This window comes from Fundulus heteroclitus, chromosome 9 (assembly GCF_011125445.2).
Source record: "Fundulus heteroclitus isolate FHET01 chromosome 9, MU-UCD_Fhet_4.1, whole genome shotgun sequence".
Taxonomy (NCBI): domain Eukaryota; kingdom Metazoa; phylum Chordata; class Actinopteri; order Cyprinodontiformes; family Fundulidae; genus Fundulus; species Fundulus heteroclitus.
Genome location: NC_046369.1, coordinates 32,107,307 through 32,118,731, shown reverse-complemented (window position 1 = coordinate 32,118,731; position 11,425 = coordinate 32,107,307).

The following is an 11,425-nucleotide window of genomic DNA, read 5'->3' as shown; positions in this document are numbered from 1 at the left end:
AATGTGTATGTTTCTAATGCGTGTTTTGTGTTTTAATTATGTGCAGGAAAATCTGATGTGAAATGCAGAAGGGGTGTCTGCCAACTCATCTTTGTTTCGTGTTGCGGTCCATTGAAGGTTATCCGATGCCTCTGTCTTTTCCCCCGCAATTAGTTGTCCATTTTCAGTCCTCATGTCTCAGTTCAACAGCACAACATCGTTCCAGGACAAGCGTTGTCCATGAATATTCTTTCTCCAATCGTTGTGTCTGAAACCACAAGGAATTCTGCCAGCATTTTGCCAATATGGATTTTGTCCAAAATCAAATTGTCTAATACAAGAATTGTCCATCTTCATCCGTAGTGTAGTGTAAATAAGTTGAAAAGAAAAATCAAAACGAAAATTACAAGAAAACTGTCTCAAAACAAAATCAACCACATAGTTCCCTCTAAAACAAAATTATTCTTGAAGTTCTTCACCTTTACCCCAGATCTTGATCCCTTAAAAATTTATCCAAGCAAAATATTTTACAGACAGTTCAACCTCTTTGTATAAGTTCATTGATAAAAAACATTTCTCTTAACTTTGTAGCATCACATTCCCCCATTAAACCTCTATGCAGCTTCTGCAAAAATTACTGATTTTTTTTTTTTTTTTTTTTTTTTTTTTTTTTTTTTTTTTTTTTCAAAATTTGATTAAAAACTGGATTAGGCAGGAGTCAAGTACATCACCTTTTTCTCCGTCCCCTGGACCACTGTGGCTCCGCTTGGTACTAACTTGTCTCTGAGAATGCCTAAAAAGAGACTAAAATCTCTCCGTTAGCACATTCCAATTATATATGACCAGGTTTCCTTGCAAGAAAAAGCAGAAAACAGGATAGAAATGTTAATGTGAGTCAGTGGAGAGGGGAACAGTGGGAAGGGGTACATGAACAATTTCCAAAGCCACCTTCTTACCGCTAGAAGGATACTGAATACTGAATTGTACTTTATAACTAAATTTGCCTTGATTCGAAGGTCTCAATATTACCTGTCATAAGTTTGTTAAACTTAGCATAATTTAGTCACTTTTGTTAATCCCTGCACGTCCATTTTAGATCATGACTTCTTACCATACGGCCTGAAAGAGCTCACTTTCCAGAGACTTCTGTTGGAACAAGGTGGCTTTACAGTTTCATCTCACATCATCTGAAAGAAGTAACTCAAAGAAAAACAATTCTGTTAGTGTATTAGGTGACAAAAGAAAACCTGGTCTTTCTAGTGTCTTGGTTCTTAACGTGATGTGTCTAAGTTCTTGGTTGGTCCAGGGGAGGTAGGAATCTCTCGTTCCTTTACTTTCATCATTTTATATTAAAACTTCTCCTCTTCTTAAATTATCTGCCGAACAACCTTGAATATTGTCACTTCTTTGTCACTGGTGATGCAAAAATTAAAGCAAAGGAATCATTTAACAAAGAAATAATCAAAATACACAAAACAATAAAAACCCGAAAGTAAACAGTCTCCCAAAGCGTGCATTATGTGTGTTCCAATATCTTATAGCATTCTTTTGATTTCTTTCTAGCTCTTTCGATCATGCAAACTTAGTTATTAATGCTTTTCAATCTTAAATGGTCAAGGGTGAAACTTTAAAGCAACCATTCTCTCTTTCAGGCTTTTGAGCTTCTAGTGTTTTTCTATACATGATAAGAGTTTTCCCCGTAATTCAGCACATTGAGAAAGCTACCCAAAACAAAGAGATTAGAAGTAGAATCTAACTCTTCACAAGCTGGCTTTATTTTATTTTTTCCCTCTGACATAGTTTTCGTGCCCCCAGGCTAGAACACACAGACCCAGCCTTGCCATAACATTCAGATGTTTACATCATGGTCAGATTTGTCTATCATATCTTTTGTCCTGCTTCAGGTTAAACTGACCCTCTGAGGCTTGCCTCAGCTCAGCATAACTGATAACATCAGATGCTTTTGTAACCGATGACATGCTTAATGTGGCCTTGTGATATCTTGACACTTCTCAAAATTTCTCATTAGCTGCATTCAAATCCCCAGTAAAAAGAAATAAAATAAATTAATACAGAACCCTTAGAAAAGCAACCATATTTAGTCCCATACAGTTTGTTTAAAGCACAGTTTGTCTCATCTATTTAAATCAAAAATCATGTATATCTTAATGCTCTTAAATTCTTCTTTTTAGGCAGCTGTAAAATCCTTAGTTAAAAATCTCCCCTTTAAACATATCCCATCCGGTTCCATTTCTCCCAAACATTCTCCCATATGCTCCCCATATGCTGTTTGCCATTTTATTAATGTTCCAAAATTACAATATAAAAGCTTTTACTCTGTTATTATTTCAGCTGTCATGAATTCATTGACAAACACAAGCCAAACGCAATCTAATAGCATAACTGAATACAGCCCTAACGCCTCTGGTTGCTGTACTGCATATTTAAGCTCCAAACAACAAAAAACTTTATCCCCAGTCCCAAGTATTTCCTACAGCCCTGGGATATTTTCTGTTTAAGACACGTTAGCATATCTCAGTGTAACAATTTAATTTGGCCAGATATTTAATGTTAAAAAAACTTTGTTATTTAAATCTCTCTTTTACTTTTACCTTTTTGTTAACCTAGTCCATGCTTAAAATGTCATTTGAATTACGGAGCTGCAGTTCTCCCAAAACAAATGATCATCCTGAAACCATGAACAATAATTTTAACCGAATTAATTAATTCACACAGAAGAACGTTTAGTTACAAACGACACATACATACGTACAGTTACATACAGTCACATACATACAGATACATAGAAACGATGACATTCAGACAAACAAACACACGCAGGCCTTTACTTCTGACAGGGAGGAAGGGCTGGTCAGATCCTAACGACGGTTAGGGCAGCTTCTTTCAAAATGCCCTGGGTAACCACACGTCCAGCACAAGGGCACATCATAACCTTTGGTTGGTCCCTTTCTATGATTTCTGTACTGCTGTGTATCTCTGCTGGGAATTTGTCCCCATGGAGGACTCTGATACATCTGAAATGGGACTTCTGGAGGGAGGGGTCCCACAAACTGGTTTGCACCAAACACAGGTGTCGGGGCCATAACCATCTGAGCTTTTGCAACATTCTTCTTCCTCCTCCTTTTACTTTGATTGTCTCTCAGCTGTTGTAGCTGTTCAGCTACGAGTTGTTGTTTTAAGTTCTGTATATCACTGCTAAGTTGCTTCATGTTTTTTTCATCTATATCCAGCTGATGAACCAAAGCTGCCATCCATTGATCTAAAGGCATATCATAACTCGCAACCATTCTATACATGTTCTGCTTAACATCCTGTACCTGGCCCTTTAACATTGCTTGTTTAAAGAGTTGCTGCAGCGTGACTGATAACGGGCAAGAGCCTGTGTGGTTTTCCCATACCATCAACATTCTGTTCACATATGCTGAAGCCGACTCCCCTGCACAACGTGTTGTGTCATTTAAAAGGCCAGAATCCGTACTTACCGGATAAAACGCCCTCAGTGTGCTCCAAAGTTGCCGTGCCACCGGGGCCAAAGGAGCATCTGCTCCTAGTACGTCCGTTCCAGCAGAAAGTTCAACCGCATGTACCTCTTGTGGTTCCAGGTATGCTGATAAGCCAGTCCTCACATCACCAATAGCCAATACATACCCGCTTAAAGTCTCCACGAATGCTTGGATCCAAAGGTGCGCCCCTTTTCTGGGATCAGGGAACATGTGCCTCAGATAAACGTTGTCAGCACATGAAAGAGGGCTGTAACCAGCTGCATTCTCCTGTCCTGTAGCACTGTGAGTCTGAAACAATGGCATTTGCACACTTTGTTTTGTTGCAGGTAAAGAAAGATCAGTTTCGCTAGAATGCCGGCTACATCTGGGTCTTACGTCACAGCTTACCTGTCCCCCACATAATTCTATACCAGGCACATGCACCGAAGGGTCTGATGAAGTCACCACACTCCTGGCCTTCGATAACAGTTCTCCACTATCACCAAACAGATTGTTTTGCATAACAGCGGCTGCACCAGAAGCAGACATCTCTGGAATAACAGGGGCTGTGTACTTACCTTCTTTTTTGAAAGAAGATGATTCCCTTACCCCCTGCAGATTTTCACTCTCTTGTTGTTTGTCGAGGCCTGAGAAGCAAATGCTGAAATAATGTTCAGTTAGTTTTATCAAGCCTGCTATTTTGATTTCCTCTTTTTGGCATTTTTCTCTAGCAAACTCACCTGCATCAGCCGTTTCTACTTGTGCTTGGGCTAGTCTATTTTTTAACATTTGCAAAAAGTAAATGCACATTTGGGCATCGGGTGGAGGTCCTTGTGTATCACCAAAAACCCCGTCTCCCCTCATTTTTTCACACCACTCCTCAAATTGTTTTAAATGGTTTTCAGCATCTTTGTGTGGAAAGCTTGCCATTATGCTCCTTTTTCCTGTCTCCAGCAGTGTTCCTAAAGAACCCCCCTGGAGCTCATTTTCTGCCTGATTCTCAGCCATTCCAGTACTCACACGTCTTGGCCAACCTGCTGGGACAGCGTCCTGACCCCGGTCCAATGAGAGCTTATTTTTTATCTCTCAGACACCAAAACTTATTATGTTCCTATATGCCTTATTATTGTGTTTTTACACGGCAATTTCAATGAGCCAGTGTACTCAGGATGAGAAGGTTATCTGTCACCTGAACAGGTGCACCCTTCACTTCACTTCCACGGCTCAATGACAATAACGTGTCTCACACACACACACACACACATACACACTCACACTCTCTCTGGCCAATCTTTAGTTAACTCAGTACGTACCTCCGGTCCTGCTGGTTGTGTGTGCGTCCACTGGCTTTTTTCTCTTTCTATATTCGTCTGTAATCGGGGGTTTTAACAAAACGTCAAACCACCGCATTCACACTATTGTGTATTAGCCAGGTCGTACGCGCTCGTTTTTCGAAAAAGGCTGCTTTTATATTACCGCAAAAACGACTTTTATGTTCGTCCTCGCGGAAAATAAGGGGGCATCTAAACCCACATTTTCTAGGCTACACGATGTTTTAGAAGCCACGCGTACAGGCGTGTCTGTCAGAATGGCCGCTTTTATGTTACACACAGAGGAACACGTATTTTCCTCTGTGCCTAACAAGGGGACCTTTTAAACCCTAAATTCTCAAGGTGCACAGTATTTTCGGAACCCTGGCCAAGGATTCCCGGACTCTCACCTCTGTGACCGCACGCAAATCCCAAGTTCTTATCGACACGTTTGCAAACAATTATCCTCAAACCTTTCTCTGCCTTTAGAAATACAAAAAGTCGGCCCTCCAGGAAGAAAAAGACACTAGGAGATGAATGAAATCTCCTTACCTTTTGTTGCGGCCGCAAGCTGTGTGTTTTTCTTCCGGAATGACGTCCTGACCGAAAAAACGGAAGGTGGTATGTCGTCCTTTGGGTCCGGGCGGAAACACCAATTTGTTACTGTTTCACCGTGTCCCGTCTACGGTGAAGCACCCTCGGTGGACCCAGTTCGTTTTACCCAGTCAGGCGACCCCCACTTACTTATTACCTTGAATGTAGGACGCATAAAACAGACAAGTATGCTTTTAGTTATATTTTATCTAAGTAAAGACAGAGAAATAGTTACAGTCACACCAGCGCTGATGGGCCCCTGATCGGCAGGAGGCCTCGAGTGCTCATCACACAAACATTATAAAGGGATCTCGGGACACACCCATACAAGGGCGGTACACATCCAAACTGTGACATCAGCAGGGAAGCTGTGTCACCTCCAGGGTGGTATCTGATAGATATGTGCCAATCTTTTGGGTCAGTGCCATCTAAGTGTGCCATGCAGTTCTGGGATAAACAGCTCGTTCCACTTGACCTTGTTGATATCCTAACAGTTGTTTCAACCATTAAAAAAATACAACTATTACTAACCTATGTCATAGGTTGTTTTGGGCAAATCCACTTGGTTGAGTGCCGGCTCTTTGGTTGTCTTTAAAGTGAAACATGGTGCTTGTTGTTCATCCTCAAGGCTGGACTATTGTAATTATTTACTATCAGGAAGTCCACAAAATGCAGTTCAAAGTCTTCAGCTGATCCAAAATGCTGCAGCAAGAGTTCTGATGAAAATCAACAAGAGGGATCATATTTCTCCAATTTTAGCTTCCCATTATTGGCTTCCTGTTAAATCAAGAATAGAATTTAAAATTCTCCTTCTAACGTATAAAGCCCTTAATAATCAAGCTCCATCATATATCAGAGCTCTGATTACCCCGTATGTTCCTAACAGAGCACTTCGCTCTCAGACTGCAGGTCTGCTGGTGGTTCCTAGAGTCTCTAAAAGTAGAATGGGAGGCAGATCCTTTAGCTATCAGGCTCCTCTCCTGTGGAACCAACTCCCAGTTTTGGTCCGTGAGGCAGACACCCCGTCTACTTTTAAGACTAATCTTAAAACGTTCCTTTTTGACAAAGCTTATAGTTAGAGTGGCTCATGTTACCCTGAGCTACCTCTATAGTTATGCTGCTATAGGCTTAGGCTGCTGGAGGACATCAGGGCCTATTTTTCTCACTCTACTGAGTTCTGCTGTTCTCCAGTTTTGCATTACATTACATTGAAATGACTGTTGTCATTTCAGCTTTTAACTTTTGCTCTCTCTTTTTTTCTTCATAGTAGGTACACCTGATCTGGTGTTCTGTTAACTGTGACATCATCCAAGGAAGACAGATCACCCGCTATTACCATCTAATGTAGAACAGATTACTGGATCAATGTGTGCTTCTGTGCTTTTTTGTCTGTCTTGTTTGAATTGAATTGAATTGAATTGAATTGAATTGAATTGAATTGAATTGAAAAGAAAAGAAAATATTTTTTGTGATCAGGTGAACGTTTTGATCTCAAGAGGTGCCATAAAACTTTTTTTTATTTTGTATTTTTATCGTAAAATATTAAATTCACTGAACACAAATACCACCAGGTGCCACAAAACTGAATTTACTTAAAAGTAATTTGTGTTTTTTTGGTTGGGCCCCCAGCTGAAGAGTTTTTGGACAGAGATATTTGTTGTTATATCAGACGTGGTTGGCAGAAAAATTGATCCGAACCCCCAGAGTGCTTTGTTTGGGGTGTTTTCGGGGCCATCTCCTTTGTCCTCTTCCCAAGAAAATTCTTTGTCCATTATGACCATTATTGCAAGGAGGATAATTCTTCTTAAATGGAAAACACCACAACCTCCTTCTTTCATATTTGGGTTGAGGGATATTGTTTATTTTCTTAAACTTGAAAAAATTAGGATGTCACTGCGGGGTTTTTCTGACAAATTTGCAGAAATCTGGCAGCCATTACTACGATTGGTTGGTCAGGTTAATTTCCATTCTGTCCCAGTCTAGTCCTTCGTGTATGTATTTGTCTGTTCCTTTTTTTCAGGTTTTCCTTTTCTTATGGTTCCATATTTACTTTCCTGGGCACAAACTGTACTGTACTATTTCAAAACATTTTATTTTTGTGTGTGTGTGTCCTTTTTCTAATGACTTTATCTTATTTCCTGGGAGTGATTGGAGGTCGTTTAGTTGTGTTTTTTGTTTTGTTTTCATGACTTAAGGGAATTGTATGGTTTGTTTTATATGTATCACATTGTAAATGTATGGCTATGCAATTCTTGTTAAAAACCAAATAAACAAAGTTTGTAAAAAAAAAATCAAAAATAAAAAGTCATTTGTATTTTTATTGTAAAATATTAAATTCACTGAACACAAATAACACCAGATCGGTAGTTATCATACCACAATGTTAACAAGACTCCCTGAGACTTCAAACATGTACTTGAAGCATTCATTGATTTGGATCATTACCAATTGATAAAAGTTAGTAATATTTTCATAAAGGAGACCATTCTTAGTTTTAACAATACAACACACATGTGGCACTAACAGGTTTAGACCAGACACAATACACACTACACAATAACTACTATATGCGTGTCAATGTCCACTAATTTTGCTTTAAAAACATTTTTTAAACTTTACACTCTTTTTTCATTACTTTTCAAAAACTTTCAAAAAATGTTATTTTCATAACTTTCCCATTACTGAAAAAAGCTTTCCTAAAATTGCATTACTTTACACAACACAATTTTTCTATCTGTATTATTTAGATTATATACATATAAGCCTACACTATGGATTTATTACTACAGCACCTAACATTAATTAATGTTTTTGATTGACAAGAAGGATACATCCAAAATAATATGTCTTTTTAGGCCCAAAATAATAATTAAAAGTGTTGATTTATCAATTTTTGCCATATAGAGAAATTACGGTAGCTAAGCTAGCAAGCGTAGGCCTAAGTAAAAAGCATTTAGGCCCACTTGAATAGAAAAAATTTCATGAATAATTAAAAATTAAAAAGATAAAAGCCTAAAAGGTAATAAGGAGTCGACATGGCCGATAGGCCTAAACACGATAAACTTGTTAAAGGAAAAGTCCGGTCAAAATCAGAATTCAAACTGCTGAAAGTACATTAAACATAAAATGATTACATACTGTTCAATAAATTAACTCGGTGTCACTTTTTTCTTAAGTCGCTTGTAAATTTCATGAGTTGCGGGTTGCAGTTTTTTGGGCTTGTTTCTGAAAGTGAAGTCGCTTGTTTGGGCTCTAAACTAAGTTACACTTCTGCACTACAGACACCAGCTGAAATATCCCTCCGCCTCATAACTAAAAGGTGAAAAAACAAATGTTTTTTGTACTTTTACCCAATGTAAAAGTGATCCAACTTCCATGCATATGGGCATTGTTGCTTCAACAATAGCTCTCGCGAATTTCAATGGTGAAGTCCTCTCGAAATACAAAATAATTGTTGTTGATCGCAGCTGTGTACAACAGTTCCTATTGAATTAGCTTGTAAAACGCAGTGCCTTACCGCAGCATAACGTCACAGGATGTGTTGTCAGGCGGCCATTATTGCCCAAATATAGGCAATAATGGCCAACCTCAGACACAGTGATTGAGACGACAAATTATGCTTTTATTTTCCTATTGATTAACGCTAAATTCATTAAATCACCACGAACGTATTCGTTTTTTTAGTATAGCTAATGATCAACTGATTTTTCCTTGTTGACCGGACTTCTTCTTTAATTTGCCTGTCGTTGGCCGGATGGGTTTCGGTCTTTTTTTTGACTGGATACAAATTGTCAATCTTCTCGAATCTAAATCATATAAATTTGCCTTTATTTAAACTATAAAGTGATCGAGTTGGTTTCTACTTACCCTTTAGTTTGATTGGACCAGAATTTCAAGAGAGATTGTTTTTTTTTTTTTTTTGTTTGGCCTTAAATCGTCTCCTGTTTCACCGTCTCCTCATGATCGCTTCAACGCAATATTGTGGTATCACTGACTAATCGCGTCACGTTGTAATAACGCGACGTTATTACAACGCTAAGGTCTCGCGAGTTGTGAGCAATTCAAATTCATGCTCGGATATCCGGAGTCTCTACCACCATCAGCGCGTTCTAGATGGCAGGTACTGGTTATTAATCTTAATTTTATGAAGGATGTTTAAAATTTCGGTGTCTAAAAAAACTATTTTGGTCTCCAAAAGGGGGTGCGCGCGCCCTCACCTGTATCCGCCACAGGGACATGATGGAAAATAGGTCGAACGAGGTTTAACTTTCACACAACAGGACTATTTACAGGTTGGGGTGCCTCTGCAAGCAACTATTTGCACTGGATTTTTACTCGCAGGATCAGAGTCAAGGGGGTGACTACATTTACTTTTTAGATTTTATTTTGTTCAAAACTGATCTAAAGTGTAATCTTCCTTTCTCTTCACAAACCTGCACTATATAATGTTCGCTTGTCACATGAATGCTCAGTTAAAATGAAACATTTTGTGGTTGTAACATTATGAGTTGTGAAAAAAAGTTACACAATTCAGGGGAATTGTGAATACTTTGGCAACGCAGTATATTCAGGGTTTTTGCGGATCATTAAAAAGCATTAAATTAGAATTACTCATTCCTGTATAAACCCTGTTATTGTTTCTTTTCCCTGGTCGCCAAAGACTTTGGGATTTGTGTGCACTTTGACCTTTCTGCTTGTTTAAAATGAATCTCATTGCTAAATGAATTGATTTTCTTAGTATGTAAACATTTACTTCTAAAATAAAAAACAAACCAGCATTAATGAATTTGATGATTTGGATCCCATTTTTCAAAGTAACTTCAGAGCGGGTCAGACTGAGACAACATCGGACAAAACACGCTGATGTTTATCACATGTTATTCTCAGCGGGGGTTCATGAAAGAGACACTTTATCCTGTTGTTGGGGTTTTTTTTCTGTGATGTTTGCTACACCTGCTGGCTTTCCACACGGCATCTGTAAACCAGAGACACCTGTCACAGATGACCTCTGACCCCCAGGTGCAGCGCCACCACGGAGACACATGAGATGCCGTCTAACAATCCAGATGCACTGGCAAACACGGGGACATACATATATGCAGGCCGTGAAAGAGGCGACCACACGCCTAATTGCATTACCAGCACTAATGCTCTATGGTGAACAGGTGCTTCCAAAGATTGAATCAGAAAACACAATCCCTGTGCTTGTGCCCTTTGTTTCTCCTTTATACAGTATAACTGGCATCCCCATGGGTTTTAACCCCTGTTTAGACCTGACATTAGGGTCTGTGGGTGTGTCCTTTGCGGTTTTGTGTGCAAATAAACTGGCAGTGGAGAACAGAAGGCTCCGGGTCAGTTATCTCCTCGTGTGAGTGTTTGCTGTTACAACAGCACTTCGGCTTCTGCGCAACAACTGAAGGAAATTTACGTTGAGATTAAGAGAACACGCTATCTTCCCTTCGCACAAACACATGCACGAGCTGAAACCAAGAAAGCATAGATGTGATATGGAGAAGATCACTGGAGAGCACTCATGGGAATATTGGGAATTGGATTAGGGGCGAGAGTCCACGGAGAGCTGAGACAAAGGAAACAGGCTGATTAAACATGAGAAAAGATAATTATTTGGGCTCAACTGATCTTTTGGCTCCCTGACAATAAGGTCATATACAGTGGCATGAAAAAGTATTCACGCCCTACGGATTTCTTCTGTTTTTGCTTTTTTTTGTGTGGCACCTTAGAGATTTAGGATCAATCAAACAAATTTTAACCATAGACAAAGATAACCAGAATAAATATGAAAGTAGCTTTAATATACTTATTGTAGTATATGTTAAGAGAATAACAGTATCCAAACCCATCTAGGCCTGTAAACGGTCAAGGAAGGAGGGGGTGGGGGGGGGGCATATGTTTTACATAGGACCATAGCTGGGTTGGACACATTGTCATTTGAAAACACTCTGTTGTATTTACTCAAGTTATCCCGGTCTGAGCCTAACATCTGTTTTGTGATCTGAAACTTTTAAAAGTGTAAAACCC